A 22,864-nucleotide genomic window follows, 5' to 3' on the forward strand; every position below is an offset into this window, starting at 1 on the left:
ACAAAAGCACACACCTCCGAAGCACACACCTCCTGATCTCTCTGGACCCCGCCCCCGAAGGGAAGAAACCGGGCAGCGGGGACGGTTGACGCTTCAAACGCCATCTTTTACGTGGGCGGAAGAAGTCGCTGCTTAATTTCGTTTCCCTCGTGGGACACCGTAGGTGCGTCTTGAAGTTTTCGATTTGCATTTACGTGAAGGCGGGAGGCATGTGGAAGAGGGCGGGCTCCATTTGTTCCATCCCTTTGTTCGATGACGCGTTCGATGAAAATGGGGGGTAAGGTGTTAGCCGAGATAGTGGTGTCATTAGTGAGGAAAGCTGCTTAGACCCGAGAAAGCAGAGTTGGTAGTTGTGAATGGTTTGTGCTTTGACAGGGAGTGGGCGCTCAATAAGTGTGTTGAATTAATGGATTTATTTTCTCCTTATGACACTATTAAGTGTGCTGTAACTTCACTTCAAGTCTGATTAGGTAATTTCCTTTTCCCGCAAAACCTAGTCACCACAGTTTTGTCTTCCTTACGTACAAGCATTTTCTTAAGCTTGATTTTCACACTTTTAAACGTCATTTTTGCTAGTTGCGCAACGTGGAGAAGTTGGGGTTTTTTAGCCTTCGATAATGTACTTCACCATTCTATTTGATGTGCCGTATGATTTGTTTCTAAACCTCGAGTTGATTAGCCTTTGGTATGCAGGTGTATATATCCATGGTACAGAGGAACAGCACTTAACATTTTTCATCTTTAAAAAGCATACAGCACAGAGGCGCCTGGGGTGGTTCAGTCGGTTGAGCGTCCGACTTGGGCTGAGGTTATGATCTCACGGCTGTGAGTTTGAGCCCCGCGTCGGACTCTGTGCTGACAGCTCAGAGCCTGGAGCCTGCTTTGGATTCTGTGCCCCACTCGTGCTCGCTCGCTCTCTCTCTCTCTCTCTCTCTTTCTCTCTCTCTGTCAAAAATAAATAAATATTAAAAAAAATTTAAAAAAGCATACAGCACATCTTTATCATTGAGGAAGAAAAGAAGGAATAAATACACAAATGACTCCCTCAAACTTAACACCCTTTGCAGAATTAGATCCCTTACCCAGTCAGTGCTGTATGCTTATATCATAGCACCAAATAAGTACCATTCATTTAGTTCCTATTGTGTGTTCGGTACTGTGCTCCTTAGTCAATGTCTTTCAGTGGATTAGAGCAAAAAACTCAAGAGGGAGAAGGTAGTTGTGACTTAGTACTGTGATCCACAGTACTTGTATGGTGTAAAATTTTACATTGGAAGGTGTAAAATAGGAGGACAGATATCCTAGCGTCCATCCCTTCTTCAGGGAACCAAAGAGAAAATGATACTAAATACATAGTAATGTGATCCATATTAGCAGAACCAAAGGATGGCTTGGGAATCTGGCTTTAACCCTTATTTCCTCCAGACTCTGTCAATCAGCCCAAATAAACCACCCCAAATAACTCAGCCATCTAGTGAAAATACGTTTTGTTATTGAAATGTTTCTTCAAGTAAGAGACTTAGTCCTCCATTTCCAATTCGACTAATATTCCAAGATCCTGTTTAGAAATTTTGAGCCATCCTCCTATCCACGTGTAATTAATTAGCAATCATACAAAAAGGCTCAACTAGGAGAGCAGTGAAGCAGATGGTTAAGAGGTTGGGCTCGAGAATCAGATCTGGTATAAATTCTGTCTTTGCCTTTGATCAGTTGTGAGACTGGGTGGGCAGCATGTAACTTCTCCCTCTCTCTCTTTCTTTTGTTTGTTTGTTTTTTGAGGTATGTACCTTCTCTTACCTCAGTTTCCTTAGCTACAAAATGGCAAGCAGAATAATTTCTCACCAGGTTGTTGTGAGGCTCACCTGAGATCAAGTAAGCTAAGAATTTAGAATAGCACATTCAAACAAGGGTGGCTTCAATTTTGGTTTTAGTAATCATGCAAGGATAACAGAAGAAATAAGAAATGACTTGTAAATCTCTTAAACTGTGTACATATTTATAATTCCAATAAATAGAGTATCAGAACCCAGGGAGTATTATTGGTACATAACAAATGTAAGTTATTGGCAGGCAGCCTCCCCATCCTCTCTTTACTAATGTATTTCAGAAATGTCTTATGTGCTGCTTTGGAGCCGGAGCTGAGGATTTGTTGATTACCTCCCATTTACCAGGATTACAGCAAATTAGATTTAACTGTGACTGGCATGGGAACTATCTGATGTCGACATGGATGAGGAATATTGCTATATAAACCACAGTGAGTTTAATTTCTTTTAAGTAATGAGATTTTATATGGTTGCCTTATTCATTGCAGACTTATCAGTATGTACTTTATGGTGCATTGCCTTTTGGTTGCAATATAAATGAGCCAGCACCCAGCCGAGGTACTTCCAGTTACGATCTATTAAGTTAGTTCTGTGATCTAGTGTGATGTAAATGGTTTAGAAAGCTCTAATGGGTCCACAATGGCTCTAATGATGCACATTGTAGGCAACACCCCTGTGAGAGAACATTAGGATCCCATGTGTATTTTCATGTCCTTCTGGGATTCACCATTGTGTAAATGATAAACTTCTCATTGAGAAGAATCACATCCTCCACGAGGTACTAACCTCTGTTCCTTCCATGCTGGTGCTCTGCACCTCACAAGCAACAGTTGTGAAAGATCTAAGGCCCAAAATAAAGAGTCCCCAGGGAGAAGAAATTCCTAGTTAATTGCAGCATCATAGAACCCATAACAAGAAAGAGAACAAGTTGGAAGACAAGCCTACTGATTTCTTAAATCTTAGATAAGGTGCCTCCGGGTGGCTCAGTTGATTAAGTATCTGACTCTTGCACAGGTCATGATCTCACAGTTGGTGGGTTTGAGCCCCATGTAGGGTTCTGTGCCCACAGCTCAGAGCCTGGAGCCTGCTTCAGATTCTGTGTCTCCCTCTCTGCCCTTCCCCCACTTGCACTTTCTCTCTCAAAAATAAACATTTAAAAAAATCTTAGACAAGATCATTAGCCAATTTCTTGTAGAGGAAGACAGATTTTGAAGTTATATCTTGGTAAGTTTGTCATAATTTGACAGAATTTAGATGCAGTGGATAGTGCAGGGGGGTAGTTTTGGTGCTGTCCTGTAATGCCTGAGTCACAGTGGAGTAGTGGCAGATAAGTGGCAGTGACTCCCTCTATAGCCACACCCTTCCCAGGCCCATTTCAGAATGTCTGCCTGAGTCCATCTGCCTGTCGGAACCCCCACTTGCAGCTCTCAGCATTTTTTTCATTTATGCTTGTACTTCACTACGCTTACTCGTATGTTGCTTTTAAGTAAGTTCTTTAGTTGTTTCATGTGTGGCTTCTGCCTCTCAACTTTGTCACAGGCTATATGACCCAGGCCCATAGGTGGGCTTACAATTTCATCTTATGACTCCTTTGTTTTTGGTACATATCAGATATAAATGCCAGCTGGCTAACTGAAACTTGATTCCTACTACTTAGAATTGTTATCCTTAGGCCAGGCTCCTGTCAGGCAAGGGCTTTTTTTTGAAAATGGCCTTTGTCCTTATTCAAGGGCCAGAGTGATAGTGTTTCAGGTTCAGGATCACTTTGATTTGAAGTGGGTGAGGAGCTCATGTCGTTTTTTTGTTCTTAATTTTTTTTAACATTTACTCAGTTTTTGAGAGAGAGAGAGAGAGACACAGAGCATGAGTAGGGGAGGAACAGAGACAAAATCTGAAGCAGGCTCCAGGCTCTGAGCTGTCAGCACAGAGCCCGATGCATGTCTCAGACCCACGAACCACAAGATCATGACCTGAGTCAAAGTCAGATGCTTAACCTACAGAGCCACCCAGGCGCTCCAGAGTTCATGTCTTTTTTGTCATCAATGTCATCTTTCCTACCTCCTTTCCCACACAATTTTGTTAGCACAAAAAAGAAACAAAACAATAACTGTCCTTGGGAGCAATCTCAGGTCACTTAGTTTTAAAATGTTTTGACATCTTTTTTTTTTTTTAATTGAAGTCCAGTTGGCATACAATGCTATATTAGTTTTCGGAGTACAACATAGTGATTGGACAATTGTATGTATTACTCATTGCTGACCACGATAAATGCAGTCACCATCTGTCGCTTTACAGAGTTATTACAATATTGTTGACCATGTTCCCTCCGCTGTACTTTTCATCTCCGTGACTTATTTGTTTTATAAGTGGAAATTTGTACCTCTTAATCAGACATCTGTGAAGTTTTAACATCTACTCTTTTTCTTCAAAATTTTCTTGACAAACTTGACCCTTTGTTTTCCATATGACTGTAATGACTGTCCTCTGAACTTATAGGTCAATTTATTGTCCTTACATTTATAAGCATGGCGTATCGCTCTACTTACAACTCCTCATATATTCTTTTTTTAAAAAAATTTTTTTTCAACGTTTATTTATTTTTGGGACAGAGAGAGACAGAGCATGAATCGGGGAGGGGCAGAGAGAGAGGGAGACACAGAATCAGAAACAGGCTCCAGGCTCTGAGCCATCAGCCCAGAGCCTGACGCTGGGCTCAAACTCACGGACCACGAGATCGTGACCTGGCTGAAGTCGGACGCTTAACCGACTGCGCCACCCAGGTGCCCCAAAACTCCTCATATATTCTTTAATGAGGTTATATAAGTTTCATGGAAAAGATGCTTCACATATTTTTTGACATTTTCCCCAAGTTGTATTTTGTGTTGCTATTAAAATTTTTTCTTCTGGAAATGACATTTTACTTTTTTATTTACTTTTTTTTTTTAGAGAGAGAGTGAGCGAGTGGGGGAAGAGGAGAGGGAGAGACAGACAGAGGGAGAGAGAGAGAGAGAGAGAGAGAAAGAGAGAGAAGGAAAGTCTTAAGCAGGCCTTATGCCCAGCACAGAGCCCAATCTTGCCACTGTGAGATCATGGCCTGAGCCAAAATCAAGAGTTGGATACTTAACCGACTGAGCCACCCAGGTGCCCCTGAAAATGACATTTTAAATATTTTGTTGCTAGTGTTTAGTATCACTAGTTTTGGATGTTCATTTTGTGTTTGGCAGTTTTGCTCACTGTTCTTATTGGGTGTAAATATTTGAAAACAACAAACCAAAGAAATAAACTCAAAACAAAAAGGTATCAATCATTTCACTCTCATGCACAACTTTCAGTTGCTCCCTATTTCCCATAGTGTTCAGGATCCTTAGCATGACTAAAGGCTCTCCACAGTCTGTCTCTAGCTGAATTTTCAAGGCCTCATTCTTACTGCCCTTTCTACTAGTTGCTTGCAGATCCATGAGCGTTTACAGCTTTGTGACCACTCACATAATACACTGGCCTGGAATGCCCTTACTGCTCCAGTTCATTCTGTGTGTGTGTGTGTGTGTGAGAGGAAATTGCAGCCACATGTTGCCTCCTCCAGGAAGTCTCCTTGGATTTCCTTGGTTGGAATCAATGTGACATTCAGTTATGCACCCTCAACCTCCACTCCTCTTGCTATTAATATTAAAATCAAACTCTTTGTATTTACATTTTACAATTTTAGGGCAAATAATGATCATATAATATTGAAATGAGACACTATTTGCACATTTCTCATGATGAGTACTGAGTAATGTATAGAATTGTTGAATCACTATATTGCACAACTGAAACTGAAACGTAACACTGTATGTTAACTATAGTGAAATTAAAATAAAAAAGTTAACAGTAAAGAAATTAGAAACCATTAAAGATAGTGGCAAAAACACAATATACTGTTTAAAGGCTTTGAAGTCAGGCTAGCCTAGGTTTGAATCCTGGCTTAGCTACTTTGTATCTTTGGGCAAGTCACTTAACATCTTTGAGCCTCAATTTCCTCCCCTTGAAAACTGGGATTGCTTTGAAGATTAAATGAGATAATACACATAAAATGTTTACCCTGCAACCTGCCCCATGGTAATTGCTCATTAGGGTTAGCCACTATTATCCCATGGTAGATGCTCAGTTGGTGTTTCTAGAATAAATCTAAGCCTGATCCCTAGTTTATAGATGGAAGAGATTGAGAAGGCAAGAACAAGAAGGCCTTTCTCAAGGTCATACCTTTAGTTTGGGGCAGATCTATCACTAACAATGTAAAATGAATATAATCTATGTCCTCACCAGATTGAAATCTTCCTGAGGGCGGAGACCTTTTCTTATTCACCTTTGTCTTCCCCTTGTTTCTAGGCATAGTGCCTTGATTGTATTAGATTCTCAGTAAATATTGAGTGCAATTTAAGAAAGTTCCCATCAGAATCAAGAATAAATTAAGAAAATTCTTTTAATCTATACATAGATTTGACTTTGCAGAATTTTGCTAAGCTCCAAATATGGCACAAGATCAAGGGATCCTGATAAAGAAAAGCTTAATTTGAACATTATTGTGTTTGTAGGTGACAAAAATAACAGACCACTTTAGCGTCAAGATTTCTAGATAAACATTTCATGAACTTCCAAAGGAAGAGGTTAAGAAATTCAGACATTATTTTTCACCTACAGTTTTATCCATGGCACTAATTATGAGTTTAAATGTGATTATGAAAGATAAAAAATACTGCCTTTATAGAAGCAATGGAATTTGATGAGTTGTTAATCATGAAGGTTAATTAGTTCCCTTTGTGAGAGCAAGGAATGGAGTCACAGGTAGTGAGTCTGTTTTCAAAACCGTAAGAAGGGATGGATTAGTATGTCATTATTTTTCATCTGAAAATACATAGAGAGATATTCATCTTTTTAGTAGCTTGCCTGGGAAGTTAAAGAATGTCTTTTCTGTCAAAATTAAGATTTTGCAATTTTTCACATACATTATAAACCTGTAGACACGTGTAATTTAGTATAGAACAGTAAGCTAGATGGATAGATGAGAGATAAGTTATTACTATCAAATCATAGTGTTAGTTCTCTCAAAATTAATATCCTCTTCAGAAACGACTCCTTATTTGCTTGCCAGTATCCCACGTGCAGGGGTATAAACGAGAAATAGTGCTGGAACATTGATGATCACATCTCAAGACTATCACTTGCTTTTACCAAATAGTGCTTCAGGAAAGAATGAAAATACTGCATGGGAAGTGACATAAAGATCTCATTCTAAAGCACTTTTTTCACCAATGAACTATAAGTTATAAGTCAGGAGATGTGCACTTTTTTTTCCTTCTTTTCTGAACACAGGGGGAAAAAGAAAAGAAAAACGAATGGTCTCTTTGATGAGTAGCAAATACCTAATGCCCTTCTGGTGTTGCTGCACCATGATCCAATTATCTCCCACATTTCTTTTTTTTTTTTTTTTTCTTTTTTTTAAATATTTTTTCAACGTTTATTTATTTTTGGGACAGAGAGAGACAGAGCATGAACGGGGGAGGGGCAGAGAGAGAGGGAGACACAGAATCGGAAACAGGCTCCAGGCTCTGAGCCATCAGCCCAGAGCCCGACGCGGGGCTCGAACTCACGGACCGCGAGATCGTGACCTGGCTGAAGTCGGACGCTTAACCGACTGCGCCACCCAGGCGCCCCTACATTTCTTAACAGTGTTTACAAACTGCTTGTGCATTTAAGTTGAATTAAATGGATGACAAATCCAAATGAAGAAAAAGAAAGAAAGAACAAAATAAAGTTGAAGTCCTGATCATTTTCATGCCTAAATATTGTCATTGTGGAAAAAAAAAACAACACCGTAAAAAGTAGAGTTCAAATTCCTACTCGCTCTAGGGCAGGCAGCCTGTGTACTGTCCAGCTCTGTGTGCCAAGTGCTTGTTAAAATTAATTATCATTCAGCAGCTTTCTCTCTCTAAGTAGAACTCCCAGAAAATATGCTTGGAGTAGAGAAATGCAAATTGGGTTATGAGGTAATTTTATACTCTAGGGACAGATTTTATTTTATTTTTTTCATTTCATATTACTTCATGTCGGAAAAGGTTCATTATTATTTATATAGCAGAACAAGCCCCAAAGCCAATCCATTTCCAACCTCCTTGTCACTTTCTGCATTCCAAACACCACTAAATTCCCAAATGAGTAGGCTAATTCTTTCCTTAGAGAGCCATAAAACTTGCTTGGGGTATTACTAACTTAGCTGATAGCACTTTATTCAAAATAAGTCTTCTTCTCCAGGAATGTGTTCAAAGACCTCATTTCTATGTGGCCGTTACCTTGGTGGAAGAGAATGTGGCTTGTCTGTTGATTATCACTTCTGAATTGTTTCCTTGAGTACCTTGGACCTAAACTAACGGGGGACTACTGAAATATTTGGGAGTGTGTGCTCGGAAGACATTTATTCTACTTATTTTACATGTTTAAGATACACTTCTGAAAACATTATTTTTCAAGTGAATTTGGTCAACTAGATGACTAGTACATTCAAAATACCCTATTTTGCAATTAATCAAAATATTATTACCTAATTAACTTAAATGCATACCTGATACAGGTTTGTTTAGAACCATACAGGAACAACAGCAACAAGACATTATTGTTATTTTTTTAATTAAAAAAATTTTTTTGAACATTTATTTATTTTTGAGAGACAGAGAGAGACAGTACAAGCAGGAGAGGGGCAGAGAGAGAGAGGGAGACACAGAATCCGAAGCACGCTTCAGGCTCTGAGCTGTCAGCACAGACAGGGTCTTGAACCCACGAACAGTGAAATCATGACTTGAGCTAAAGTTGGATGCTTAACCGACTGAGCCACCCAGGTTCCCCTTTTAAAAATTCTTTAATGTTTAGTTATTTTTAGAGAGAGGGACAGCGTGCAAGTAGGGGATGGCAGAGAGACACAGAATCTGAACCAAGTTTCAGGCTCTGAGCTGTCAGCACAGAACCCCATGCGGGGCTTGGACTCACGAACTGTGAGATTATGACCTGAGCTAAAGTCGGATGCTTAACCGACTGAGCCACCCAGGTGCCCCTACAACAAGACATTATTCACTGCCCTTCCCTATGCCACCTCAATATGCTGACTCCAGGCTAATGTAAGAGGGGTGATTCTTCTGGTGTGCCAAGTTTAACTCCTGTGAGATGAATCTGTCTTGTCTGTAGGGTTCTGGGGCTAGCAGTAGAACCAGCCGGTTGAAGAAAGGAGAGTTTTTCCATCTCAGCATAAGAACTTCCTGACAGAGTTGCATCAAGATGACATTGGTAGAGAGTTCCTCCCCTGGGAGGCATTCAGGGGTGAGCTAAGCTGTGCCAAAGAGGCCATTCAGGTAACAGATGGACAGTATGATCCTGAGAGTCTTGACAAATGACTCCTTCAAGATGGCATTCCCTCTTTTAATTGCTGCAGCTTGAAGAGCATTTACAAAGTAAAACCACTTTGTAGGTGTAGGACAGGAATGGAAACTTAAGATTCCTCTCTTGATTCTGGCCAACCCATTCAGAGACAGTGTCTGTGAAAGCTGTCAAGGAGAAAAGCTTCCCTGAGATGATGGAAACTTTTAAATTGGAAAGGAGTAAAATGAAGAAGTGAGATTTTTAAAATTGTGACTTGCAATCCAACTCTCATTTCCGTGTACTAATTTTGTTTTGAGGAAGGACTAACATGACCAGGAAAAGCTAATTTTGCAATGTTACTCACTTTTTTGAGAACTGAGTGGAAATGATGGGGCATGTGCTTCCTATCTCCTTGCTCCTCTCTCACCTGCTTCAGGAAAATCAACATAATCAGAACGGTTCTGAAAAAAAATTTTTCTACTGAAGAACTTTTGTGAGAAAGATTTAATTTATATGATACACAAGGCCCACTTCAAGCTTTTCTTCCTCTGAAGCCTTTCTGGACCAGTTCGGCCACTGGGACTTTTCCCTCTTCTGGTCTAGAACATTTTTCCTTTGGTATTTGTTTAGCACTGTTCCATATTGTTGATAGTTATCCTTATATATGTTTTGTGTCACCTCAGATGATATCCATGGTAGGCCCTGAGGAAAAGCAGTACAAAGTCAAGGATGGGACCTTTACTCGCATGTAATTTGTAAACCATGAGTTCTCTTCCTCCCCAACCTCCCATGAGTGTGTCATGTCTAGCACATAGATGCTTACAAATATTCATGCTAGCTGGTTTGAAAGTGTGACTATAGTGCCACTCACCAGGCTTTCTATGTAGCAGGTAATCAGTCAATAAATCAAGATTAATCTTATGAATAGATAACATATTCACATGTTAAAAAATCCAAATGATGTTAAAATTAATACACTGGCAAATCTTGCTCCACCCTAGTCCTCATCTGCTCTGTTCCTCCTGCCCTTTGTAGGAAACCACTTTCTTCTATTCATTTTTTTGTGTTCATCTGGTATCTCATTATGAAAATGCAGGAAAATATACATGTGTATCCATATCACCTTCCTTTCTTAGACAAAATTCTCATACTCTGTGGCCAGTTTTGTATTTTTTCATTCAACCATCTGTTTTTCTTCCATGTCAGTATACAGAGGTCTTCCTCATGTAAGAGCTGCAGAATGTTCCATTCTGTGGCTGAATGATAGTTATATAACCAGTCACCTTTAGATGGCTGTATGAATTGCTTCCAGGTCATGCTTTTACAAACAATTTTACTACAAAGTGAATAATGTACATGATTTTCTAAGTGCACAGGTATATCCTTAAGATAAATCCCCAGAAGTAGGGTTGCTAGAATAAATGCAATTAAATTTTTAAATAGATTCCCAATTTTCCCTCTGTAGGTGTTGTATTATTTCACTCCCCCTGATAGTGAATGAAGAGTCTCTATTTCCCACAAATTCGCCAGTCAGATGTTTAACTGAGCTTGGATATTTGAGGATATGATAGGTAAAATATTGTAACTTGGTGTGCTATATTGTTGTTGCATTGCCTTTTATTGTGATTACAACTGAAATCTTTTAATATGTTTCCCCAGGATCATTTGTATTTCCTTGTTCCCCCTGATTTATATTTTGCCCAGTTTTTTCTACTGGATTATTGGTCTGTGGGTTTTTTTTTATTTCTAGCAATTTATTACAACTATGGAGATTAGCCCTTTGGAGAATGAGTTGCAATTAATTTTCTAGTATTATATTTGTCTTTTGATTTTGCCACATGTTTTTTGTTTTTGTTTTTGCTTTGGTATTTTTTTTGTAGTTGTTTGGTTGATCTTTTTTTGTTTTATGACACCTTAATTGTGAGTCATAGTTGGAAAGACCTTCTCTACTCTAAGTTTATAAATAATTCTCCATATTTCTTGTAGTTCTTTCTTGTTTCATTATAAGTGTTTGATCCATTTGGAGTTTATCCTGGTGTTTGTGTGAACTGGGGATCCAGCTGCCATCTTTTTTTTCCCTAGAAAGTTATCTAGTAGTAATCCATTGAAGGGGAGCAGGTATTGCCACCCCCAAATCCACCACTTTCATATGAGGATTATCTTGAACTGAAGTCCATCAAGACTGAGCAGACTTAAGAAAAACCTTTACTTCTCCCTTAACTACCTAAAAGAATTTAGATAGGGGGTCTGGCCTAGAAAGAGCTATTACCAGAGATAGCTTTTTATCTGAATGACCTCTTGAGATGGCAAGGCAAACATCAGTTACCAAACACCTGCTCTTCTTGCTGTTCTGTGAATACCCTTTTCCCTTTTGAAGTCCCAGGCCCCTACCTGATTTCCCAGCTTAGGATGGCGTATAAGCCTCCTCAACGGCCTGACTTGCCCTTGGGTCTCATATCTTTGTGGCTCTGGTACATATGAAATTAAATTTGTTTTTCCCCTGGTAATCTGTCCTATGTCAATTTAATTATTAGGTCAGCCACAGAACCTAGAGGGAAGAAAGGAAATTTTTTCCATCGCGATACTGTAAATATGGATTAATTGTAAATGGCTGTGATTCACGTTAATAGCCAAACCAGTAGATTGATTTCACTAATTTAGAGAAACAACTGATCAAATCAGCCAGAACAGGAACAAACCAATGAACACGCACAAAAGCAACAAAAACAAAATTAACAGATTCTTTGCATTTATCCTTAACCTTTATTTGATCTTCATGAAATGGTGTCAAAAAAGTTGTGTTAAACCTTGGTCATGATGTGATATGCCTGACACTGTGCTACATGCTTCAGCTAGGTTACCGCTAATGTGGTCAGTCCGTGTCAGGTGGCTTTTATTAACCTCACTATACCCGTGAGACATCAAGCCTCAGAGAAGTAAAGCAATTTGCTCAGGGCCCATTCCTAAAGAGTGTCGGAGCAGAGTTTTGATTCAGGTGTAAGATTATAAAGTCAGAGGTCTTCATAGTTTCTGAAGACAGTGAACTACATTGTCTGAGATCTATGTAAGGGAAATAAGGACACTTGGGAGAAAAATGATGGATTTGTTAGACACTTATAAAACCACATCAGCCCTGCTTTTGCTTACCAACGCCGTTGCATTCATGTAGTTCAACTGCAAAACCAAAAATGCCGATATACAGAGTGCACCATAGTCTCTTATAAAAATTACTTACCTTATGCAGAAAAGTAAAGAGCGAAAGCATTTAAGCTTGTCACACATCTTTCTGGCTTTCTGAGTTTTAGGTCAGATTACTGGACCATGAAGCCTTCATTAAAAACCGAAGATCTTTTCTATACAAAAGTGAAATAATTTTTCCACCCCTAGGAGTGGGTCATCCAAGTCACACATGGACTTGAGGCTGAATATGGAAAAGTAAAGTGTTTATGATCAGATAACTTGCTAGTTTCTTGCCATAAAAAGGGCTCAAACACTCAGCTTTGTGTCTCGGCGTCAGTGTTTGATTCGGTTTTTTTCTTTGATAGTTTAATTGTTCAGGTATTTCCATAATGCATAAAGCCAATCTTAACATAAACCTAAAATAAAAATGCATATTTTCAACATCATCTGTTAATCACTGAAGTTTCTGAGGCCCACCCATTGGGATCTGGTAGGGGCATGTGTGGCAATGAACACACAGGCAGGAGGATCCCAGGGCTAGGTATTGAATCTATGATAAGTTGTCTATGACGGTGTTGCCCAGGAGGTGAAGCCATAACTGGAAAGACTGAGGTCTTAGCCAGGCTAAATGGGAGGGGCATCCAGTGAGCAATCTGACCAAGTAGGCAAGGGAACAAAAATAGGACCTTGAATGTGAGGTACAGACACTGCTCATCAAGAAGCAGGCAGATTGTTTCAAATGTTTTAGAAAGTTAAGTCTGAGGAAAGTTCACTCTAGTAGTGTCTAGTCTGTAGGTGTGGGGACAGTCACTTCTTCTCAAAGTTACCTTTTGTGTTTGTGTGCCTTTAACATTTACATTAGTGGTATTTTGCAACTTGCTGTTTTCCAGGCAACATTGTGTTTTTGAGATGTATCAGGATGATACTACATATCTGTTGGGCGTAAGTAGAAGGAAAGTAAAAGTAGAGAAATAATGCTTGACCCAGATGCACACCAACTTTGGAAGGTGGAAGGGATAGGGATACAGACAGTGGGAGAAGAGCTCCAAGTCTGGGTAGGTGGTTGTATTATTATCTAATTGAAATATTTTATATCTCTTTTAATTTTTATTTGTGGTAAAATACTCATAACAAAATTTACCACTGTTAAGTGTACAATTCAGTATCATTGAGTATATTCATATTGCTGTGCAACCAATCTCCAGAATCTTTTCATCTTGTGCAACTGAAACTCTGTACACATCAAACCACAGCTCCCCACTTGCCATTCTTCCCAGCCCTAGCAACCATCATTCTACCTTCTGTTTCTATTAATTACTCTAGATACCTCATGTAAGTGGAATCATACCGTATTTGCCTTTTTATGACTGGCTTATTTCATTTAGCACTTAGTCACTTCTCAAGGTTCATGTATGTTGTAGCATATAGAATTTGTTTCCTTTTGAAGGCTGAATAGTACTCCATTGTATGTGTAAACCATACATTGTTTATCCATTCATTCATTGATGGACATTGTGCTGCCTCCTCCTTTGGGCTGTTGTGAACAATGCTGCTATGAACATGGCTTAAAGATCTCTTTGAGACCTTGCTTTCAATTCTCCTGGGTATATCCCAGAAAATTGCTGGATCATATGGTAATTCTATTTTCAAAAAAAATTTTTTTTGTATTCTGCTGTGTCTGCATCATTGTACATTCCCACCAATAGTGGAGAAGGGTTCCAGTTTCTCTGTATTTTTGCCAATGCTTGTTATTTTCTTGTTTTTTTTTTTTTTTTTTTGGATAGTAGCTATTCTGATGTATGTAAAGTGATATCTCATTGTTTGCATTTGTATTTACCTGCTGCTTCTGTATCTTTTTGAAAAGGTTTTATGCTGTGAACTAGGGTAAGGGAGATGAGTGGGACTCGGCAGTGTTGAGGAGGGGATGGGAAAGGCATGGGCCCAGTCAAGCAGGGAGAGAGGAGAGATACAGGCTTAACCTTTCCAGGTACCTAGCAGATGCAGAAGTTTCTATGAGTGATAAGGACCAGAATGAGCTGAGTGAACAGAGAAACAGGGAAGAGCCTGCAGGTGTTGCCTGAGATAAGTGAGTAAGAACGATGCAGATGCCGAAAGCACCTAATTCCTGATAATTAATTATTTTTTTCAGTAAAACTGAGTTGAAAGACATTACTTGGTAACTGCCAGTAATAGCTAGGCTCCTTTCACCAGCCAGAAAACAGTTATCATCTACTCTTGGGTATTTGAATTGATCAGACTTGCATAATGATTCATCCAGTGAAATAGTTTAGACATAAAAAAGTGCAAGCGTGCACTCACACCCTGTCCATCAGAGGCATCCATGCACGAGGAGAGTGGGGGCGGTGACTTGTCCCTGGTACACCCTGTCTCTTGGGTTCCTCTGGGAAGATATTCTCCCACTTGCCACCCAGAGAAACACTAAATGCCTGCAAGTTACCAAAGGATGAGTATTTTTCATTCAGGAGGGAATTGTGTGCTTCTTGATGAGCAGCGTCTCTAGGTGCGTATTTGGGTTAGTTTTCTAGGGCTGCCATAACAAAGTACCACAACCTGGATGACTTAAAGTAACAGAACGCTATTTCCTCATAGTTCTGGAGGGCAGAAGCCCAGAATGCAGGGCTCTATTCCCTCCGAAGGCTCAAGGGGAGAGGCCTTTCTTGTCTTTCCCAGCTTCAGGTGGCTGGGTACATTCCTTGCCTTCCTTGGCTTCCTTGGCTCCCGGCCATGTCACTACAACCTCTGCCACACCAGTCTCACCTTTCCTTCTCTTCTTCTGTCTCTTATAAGGACATTTGTCGTTGAATTTAGGGTCCACTTCCATAATCCAGGATAATCTCCTCTCAAGATCCTTAATTACATCTGCAAAGACCCTTTTTTCAAATAGAGTGACTTTCGTAGCTTCTAGAGATTTGGACATGGATGCACCTTTTGCGGGGGCCTTATTCAACAGGAGTGCAAAACCTTCAGGGGAAATTCCAACCGTTTCCCTCTAACATGAGTCAGGCTGGGAGTGGGAAGAGACACTGGGCCCTCAATGTCTTTGTTTGCTCTGTAACAGACACCACCCAAAGTCAGTGATGGAGCCAGCAAATTTGGCATGTGAATCAATTTAATGTCCCATACATATTGTTGGTGGTTAGAATAGAAACATGTTTTTGGTGCTCCCAGTTTTGGTTCCCAGGGACATAAGACCTCTTGTGCTCCATCCTTTTGTCATCACCCCTGTCCAAAGCCGCACCCATTCATGGAATCATTCCTGTTTTGTGCTGGGGGCAGGAAGAGTTAGTACTTACTGAGTCACTCTCAGTCCTCAGTAACCTGGGTAACCTGAAATAGAGGAATCTAGCATCCACACCCCAAAACGATGCTGTTGGAACCTGCTTATTGAAAGAAGTCATTTTCACTTGTGAGTGGTCTCCTGAACAGTGCAATTCCAGGACTAGTTATGTGTGTTAGAACAGCAAGTGTACAATTTTACAGAAATGATTTCACTTCAATAGAAACATCTTTATACCAACACAAGATCAATATTTCTGATTTCCATGCTTAGTGTTACTCTTTGAGATTGACCAGAAATTGTTATTTCTATAGAGATATATTTTATTCTGATAATGCTAGGGAACAGATAATGACTTGGGAGAACATCAAGATTAATGTCCTTAGTGTCAACATTTACCCTGTAGTCAATGTAATATTAAAGCCCCTAGTTCAGTTTACCCGAAGGCAGGATAAATCCTCTCCCCCTTTTTTTTTTGGTCAACAAATAATATATTATAGGAAATCCTGTATCTGTTGCATTTATTTTGTAAACTTCTTTTTCATTTGAAGAATATGGCACATATATGGAAGAAGGCACAGCTCAGTGAATTATCAAAAGGAAACACACCTGTGTAATCACCATCCAGGTCAAGAAAAAGTACATTGCCAGTCTCCCTGTGCCTAGAAGAAATCTTCAAGCCCCTTCTCTATCACAATCCCCTCCCTTCTCACCAAAAGTAGCCTTTGTTTTGACTGGTTTTTTTTTTTTTTGACAGTTTTTTGCCTACATTGAAATTTTATGTTGCATATATTCTTTAAGCTTTTTTTTTTTATATAAAAGCATCTGGAAAGCATTCCTTTAATGATATCCCATCTCAGAGGCAGAATAATTTTTTCTTTGTAGGTATCTCTTTGTCGGGAAGATAAATAGCTAACCCCATACATCATTATCATAAAAACTTATTTGTAGTTTACATGAGAAGCCAGGATGAAGAGTAACACATGACCTTGTGATCTAACACATGAACACAAATGGAATTATTAAAAATAAAGATAAATGAGTCCTGGAAATTTTAATTTGTGAATTATGTGGTTCTCCTTGCTCTAGACTTTCTTGATAGTAAGGTGACTCTAACCTTTGGGACATAGTGGCATTCTTTTGATTATGTAATTTTTTCTTTCTTTCTACCAGCTTGGTCTCTTGTTCAAATGCATTTTCCCTAACAACGTGTTTTAGTGTTTAATGGTTTAAAAAAGAAATGACTTCAAAGCCAATAATATGTAGAGAGGCTTATATTTGTCTATAATTTTTCTAGACATACTTCTAAAATTATGACTGAGCCTAATTCCCACTAACACATTATATTTACTCAATGCCAAGGGGAAAATGAAGTGGGAGATGTGATGAGGAAAGAAAAAGAAAGACCACACTGAATGTATAGTCACTCAGGTGTAAGGTATAATCTAATTTCAGAAATGTTGAAATGTGGGGGGGAATTAGAATTGAGGAGTCATATTAGTGCTATTTGCTGATATCAGTGGATGATATTGGCCAGAGGTGGTTTGATGTTAAGAGTTTTCTCTCAAAATAAACAAAATGGAAAAAAAATTAGGAAGTCACTATGGAAATTTATATTGACAAACATCAGCTGTTACTGGAGTTATGAATGTGTTACCCTTTGGAGGTAATGAGGACATTTGTACATCATGTTATTTCAGGAGTTCTACAGAAACTCTACTTGTCCTCAAAACATTTGCCCTATTGTCGGCACTTCCTTCCTGACACTTTAAGAAATCACCTTTGGGGGTCAGTCTTTGAGTACTGTTTATGTAAGATGTCTGGAGAAGGAAACTAGCTCCTGGGTTCCTCCTCTTGCTTTCCCTTCATTCACTTGCATGGCTTAATTATATATGTTAGCTAATTGTCACTATTAAAAGCACAGATCCTGACCTTAAGGGAATAAAGTGCAAAATAGATACCTCTTAATTGCCTGATGGCAGCTTCAGTTTACTGAGAATAGAAACTCCTTCCCAGGCTGTGAGTGCTTGATTAACATAGGAGTTTCCCAAGAGTGTAGAAGAGGAAGCCCAGTAGGCCAGCAAGCTATTTGTTCACCCTGTGTATCCAGGTTTGAGTACTCTTTTGTGTGAGCTTTAAGGAGTGATAAGTAAAAATCACTATTTCAAGCCATTTTACTTTGACTTCCTAGTAAATGGAGGTATTAACATAGTGCCTTTTGCCATATCCTTGTAAATATCTGAGATAACTTTCTTATATTTTTCTTTAAATCAGTGTTGGTTTTTGAAATGTAATTCATTTTATTTTGTTATTTAATTTTTTTAAAAATTTACTTAAAATTTTGAGATAGAGCATGAGCAGAGTAGGGGTAGAGAGAGGGGAGAGGGAGAATTCCAAGCAGGCTCTGCACTGTCAGTGCTGAGCCTGGTGCAGGACTCGAACTCACGAACTGTGAGATCATGACCCGAGACAAAATCAAGAGTCACACACTTAACTGACTGAGCCACCCAGGTGCCCCATAAATATAATGTATTTTAAAGGAAGATTTTATATCACTTCTATAAATAGACATCTACTATCACTTCCTATACATAAAAGATAAATGTTACATAAGTTCATAACTCTAAAACCACTTCCCACTTTGTGAAATGGCTTAGAATAGTAAATTTGGGACTTGGGATCAGAGGATCAGAGTTCTCATCTCAGCTCTGCTACTTATGAGTGCTCTGGTTTGGGGAAGGTCCCTTCTCCAAGTCCCAGTCTCCTCCACAGAAAGGAGGGGTTGGTGGGAATGATAATAATGCCCCCTGAAAAGAGTTATCATGGGGATTAGAAATGACACTTAGAATACCTGGCATTTTTTAAGTGTGGGGACTCAGAAGTTGACAATTTTTTTTTTAATAATTATGTCTTTGGTATTAGTATATCAACTTATCTTTGCTCTGCTCTGAAGCTTTGCCTGCCTGCCTTTCTCCAAGTGACATGGGATAAATCAAGTTGCAAAGGAAAATGGTGTTTCCTTTCACTTTTAAGCCTAAAGTCCAAACAGTATGGTAAATGGAGTTCACCTCAAGTGCAAATGCCCATTTATCAGTAGTTCGTGCCTGGATCCCTTTATTGACAAGGGTTGTGATAGCAGTGCTGTGATTGAGTAATGCTGGCTGTATGCCCTAAACATGGGAGGGCAGAAGACTGGTACTCCCTATTTGACAACATTAACTCCTGCCTCCTTTTTGCCAAGTCTGCTTAGCTTTCCAGAATCTGCATCTTGCAAGGGGTCCCCAGTTCAGCATGGACTTCTTCAGAAGAGAGCTTCAAAGTCACTTCAAGCACATTATACTTATTTTCCTTCCTGAAATAGTCTAAAATGATGGCCCTCTCAGGCCCTTCTGATTCTGTCACCTCTTTCTCACTCCCCTAGAATAGCCCACCTTTCAGTCCAACTAATTCTTCTTGTTTAGAGAGAAAAAGAGCTGTCTGTGCCATTGGGGCTGTTCTATCACTTTCCTCGCTCTCTTATATATCATAAAGGATTAGCAGGTACACACCCCAAGAAGATTGGGAGAAGGTGAAATGTGTGCAGCCTGTGCTCTGGTTAGCGATCGGGTCCCCATAGCAGCTCGCTGGATGCTTATTTGTCCAGCTCTGCAAATAGTTTTGGCAATGGGAAGTGATACCAATGTGACATCGTGGAAAATCCTGGTACATAAAAGACTTTATGACACTTCCCTTTTTTCCAGCTCACACTCTGGAGTGAACCACTAAACAAATCATTAAAACAGGAGGAAAATTATTCTTCTGGGGTTTAAGGCTCTGTCCTAGTAAGAAAAGAACACTGTAGAAAGAAACGTGATAAACAATACTTAGGAGAACTTAACTTTTAAATGACATTTTGAAGCCAACAGATTCTAAATGCTGACATCAACATTTTTAATATTTGTCCATTACTGTTTAATACAATAGGTTAAGTGTTGCTTCGGGGAGCTCGGAATTGTTCACTTCCAAGGAGTGAGAAAGATGCTCATTATTTCTCTTATTACCTCTCCTTAGAATTTGTATTGCTCTTATCGTCCACAGACTGCTCCTTGGTAATTTTTATTACTAACAAACCCATAACCTGATGGGCTTCTCTGGAAATAGAGGGTATTGTGAAGGCACTCAGGATATAGATATGGTGCTGATGGGATCAATTAAAATGAATCGTAGCCCAGGGAAAGGTGTTTTGTGGAGCATCAATGTGACAAAGATGAGTTTAAAAATAATCGCGTATTTTATGACCACATTTCACAATCTTGTTCACCCAGATAGTTGTGACAGTCACATTCTGGACCACCATAAAGAGTGAGATAGGGGAAGACAGACTGGCAAACATTATGATTTAAAGGGAATTGATGTTTATCGATGAGCACTTCATCATTTCCAAGGGCTTTCAGGAAAAGACAGCTTCTTTTATAGACAATGAAAGAAGGGACTGTTAATTCAGGTGCATCATCTGAAAGTGTTTCCAAGCCTCCTATTTACTTTCCATTCTCTTATTGCCCTCCCTGTTAGAGATCACAGCACCTGTGTGTGATAGCCTTTGAAAATCTCTCTCTCTCTTTCTCTCTCACTTACACACACACACACACACACACATACACACCACCAAACTTTGAAGGGCAAGGTTAATTGGACATGTGAGAATGTGTTGTTATTTCATATTGAATCGGGTGGCTGAGCTTTTGTGGTATTAGTTTTGTGTTATTATTTGGGGATCTGAATTTAATAATGATATAAGAGCCTTCTAATAGGATGAGAGTTTAAATAACTCACTGCTAGAGTTTTCTTTTTTAATTTCAGCTTTCATCCAAAAATTCCCTTACTCAAACCCTTTCAAGGGGTGCCTTACTTCTGAGGTGCTCCAAGCCTCTGGCTGGCCTTAAAGACTCCATCTCTTTGCCCTCCCTCTATCTTGTTCTTCTTCCATCCTCATCAGGGTGTTCTCTGTAATCCCCACCCCTGCCCCCAAACTGGGTCTTCTCTCTCTGTTATTTTCTTACCTTCTCTTTTATTCCATCACCCATTTCCCAGATCTGACACACCTTTTATTCTCTCTGCTCTCTCCAAGTTCAGCAAAACCTATTCAAGGGCCATTTCTTCTAGGGGACCCAGATTATTCCCTTCTCTACTAAGCTCCCATTCCTTTGAAATACAGTTTTTTAAGCCATGCTCTCTAACAAATAAAATACAGGCATATATGTAATTTTACATTTTCTAGAAACAGGTAAAATGAATTTTAATGATATATTTTATTTCATCTGTTATTTTAAAAATATTTTCATTTCTACATGCAATCAGGTTGAGATTATTCATGAGATGTTGTTATTTCATTCTAAGCTTCAGAAATCTGGTTTATATTTTATACTTACAGCATATCCCAATTTGGATTAACCACATTTCAAGTGCTCAATGTGGCATATGACTACTGAATCTGTACCACATTCCCCAGCTCTCAAATATGTACTTTTGTGTTTCTTATCTTTTTACCTGGACCTAATTGCAAACAACTCCTTGAAGTTGGAACCCATGTTGATCCTTCTGTTTTCACACTTCATTCCTGAGTGTATAGTAAGCTGTAAGTAATTGTCTATTGATGGATTGGTAATATTCTTATCTGTGACCCCTGTTTAAGTAACTAAAATAATATTTCCTTAAGCACATTTATTCCCACTACAGCTTCCTTATGCTTGGAATTTCCCTTTTCTTCTCCATACTTACGTTATGATTCAGCTACCATATTACCTCTGTTTTGTTCGATTTGAACCTTTTGGGATATATTGGATGGGATTATAAGAAATAGATGTACATTATTTGCAGTTCTGTTGCACTAGAGAGCAGCATTTTCACATAATACTCATCATTCGTACAACTCGGGCAAAATAGGATTTATAGCTGAAATCAATAGGATAATTGCTTCCATTGTTCTTTTTTACTTTCTTAACAGAGACTGGACAAAGACTCACAAGAGTCTGTGGATCACAAGACCCACCTGTGAAGCAGAGGCTCTCTGGTTTGATTGCATTATGGAAAAGACACAGTTTTACAAGCTGAAACCAAATCACGAGGATAGAGATAGCTTGCAAAATTGCAGAGAGGGAAAGTGGTGGGGTAGGGAAGGAGACCCTAGAGAGAATGGGGACAAACAGACGACCTGAAGTAGAGGATAAGATGAGGAGGCTTCCAAACTGTGTCAAGGGCACCAAAATGGGGGGGGGGGGAAGCAGGAGGGAATGCAAATTGTCAACTATTCCACAATTTAATGAACAGTGTACTAATATGTGTACTATTTCTACTCTGTCACCAACTTAATTCAAGGCCAAGGTCTCAGAGACAGAATGCTGGAATATAATTCTAGAACTGTGCCAATAAACAATAAATCAAAGTCCATAGTTTTTCTCATCACGTAAAATTGTCATATTAAAGTTACAAACATTCTCTCCATACAGTCTAATGTTTAATGCATTCTATAGTCTTTATTAAGAATCTGTCAGTTGGTCCCTAAATGACCCATTTATTTAATTTTAAAATATTGTTTCTGTTTCTTGTTGCTATTATCAATCTCAGTTCCCTATTCACTTTCTCCCCATATGATAGCAAATATGTCCCCTACTGAACAAAATTACTTCACTTAGCTTAATTTTACATTTAAAAAATTTCCACATTTTAAAAGTTTGGTACCTTCACATGTTAGTAGAATTTTGACAACAGGATATTAATATCACAGCTGGCTCAGTGAAAGCAAAGGTACAAGTCAGGACCCACATTGCTTCAAATGAGGAGCTTGGGAGTTCATCATAGCCAAAGTGTGAAAATTCTGTTAAGATTTTGCTGCTGATCTGTTTTCTCTCAGGACCTATGCTTGCTTCCCATGCCCCAGCCAACTCCCTAATCCTGAGCACAGGCCTAGATGTCTTTATCCTGACTTCTGAAGGGCCTGGGAAACACCTCTGTTTCAATACCCCTATCCCAAACCAGTAGCTAGCCAATGGCTGGCTTTCTAAAATAAAGGCAGTGTACATATTTTGTCAGTGGAAATGGAAATGTCCACAAGTAGAAGATTTTGCTTTTTAATAATTTGTAGTGTTCAGTAAAGTTTAGTCTTTAGACTGGGCCAGTCCATGATACTTATTTTCTC

General features: G+C 39.2%; 1 protein-coding gene and 1 long non-coding RNA gene across 2 annotated transcripts in view; one reads left to right on the forward strand and one right to left on the reverse strand.

Moving 5' to 3' along the window:
* The window catches only part of C9orf72 (C9orf72-SMCR8 complex subunit), a 28,700-nt gene extending 28,596 nt beyond the window's left edge, over positions 1-104 (reverse strand). Inside the window, exon 1 of the mRNA XM_043567449.1 lies at positions 15-104. The gene's annotated coding sequence lies outside the window, so the exon portion shown is untranslated. The remainder of the gene's footprint in view (positions 1-14) is intronic.
* Positions 55-22,170, forward strand: LOC122475450. The gene is made up of 3 exons (XR_006295170.1): positions 55-163; positions 2,108-2,257; positions 21,674-22,170. It is a non-coding gene; the product is annotated as an uncharacterized LOC122475450 (long non-coding RNA).
* Positions 22,171-22,864: the final 694 nt, after the last annotated feature.

Source organism: Prionailurus bengalensis, chromosome D4, assembly GCF_016509475.1.
Source record: "Prionailurus bengalensis isolate Pbe53 chromosome D4, Fcat_Pben_1.1_paternal_pri, whole genome shotgun sequence".
NCBI classification, from domain to species: domain Eukaryota; kingdom Metazoa; phylum Chordata; class Mammalia; order Carnivora; family Felidae; genus Prionailurus; species Prionailurus bengalensis.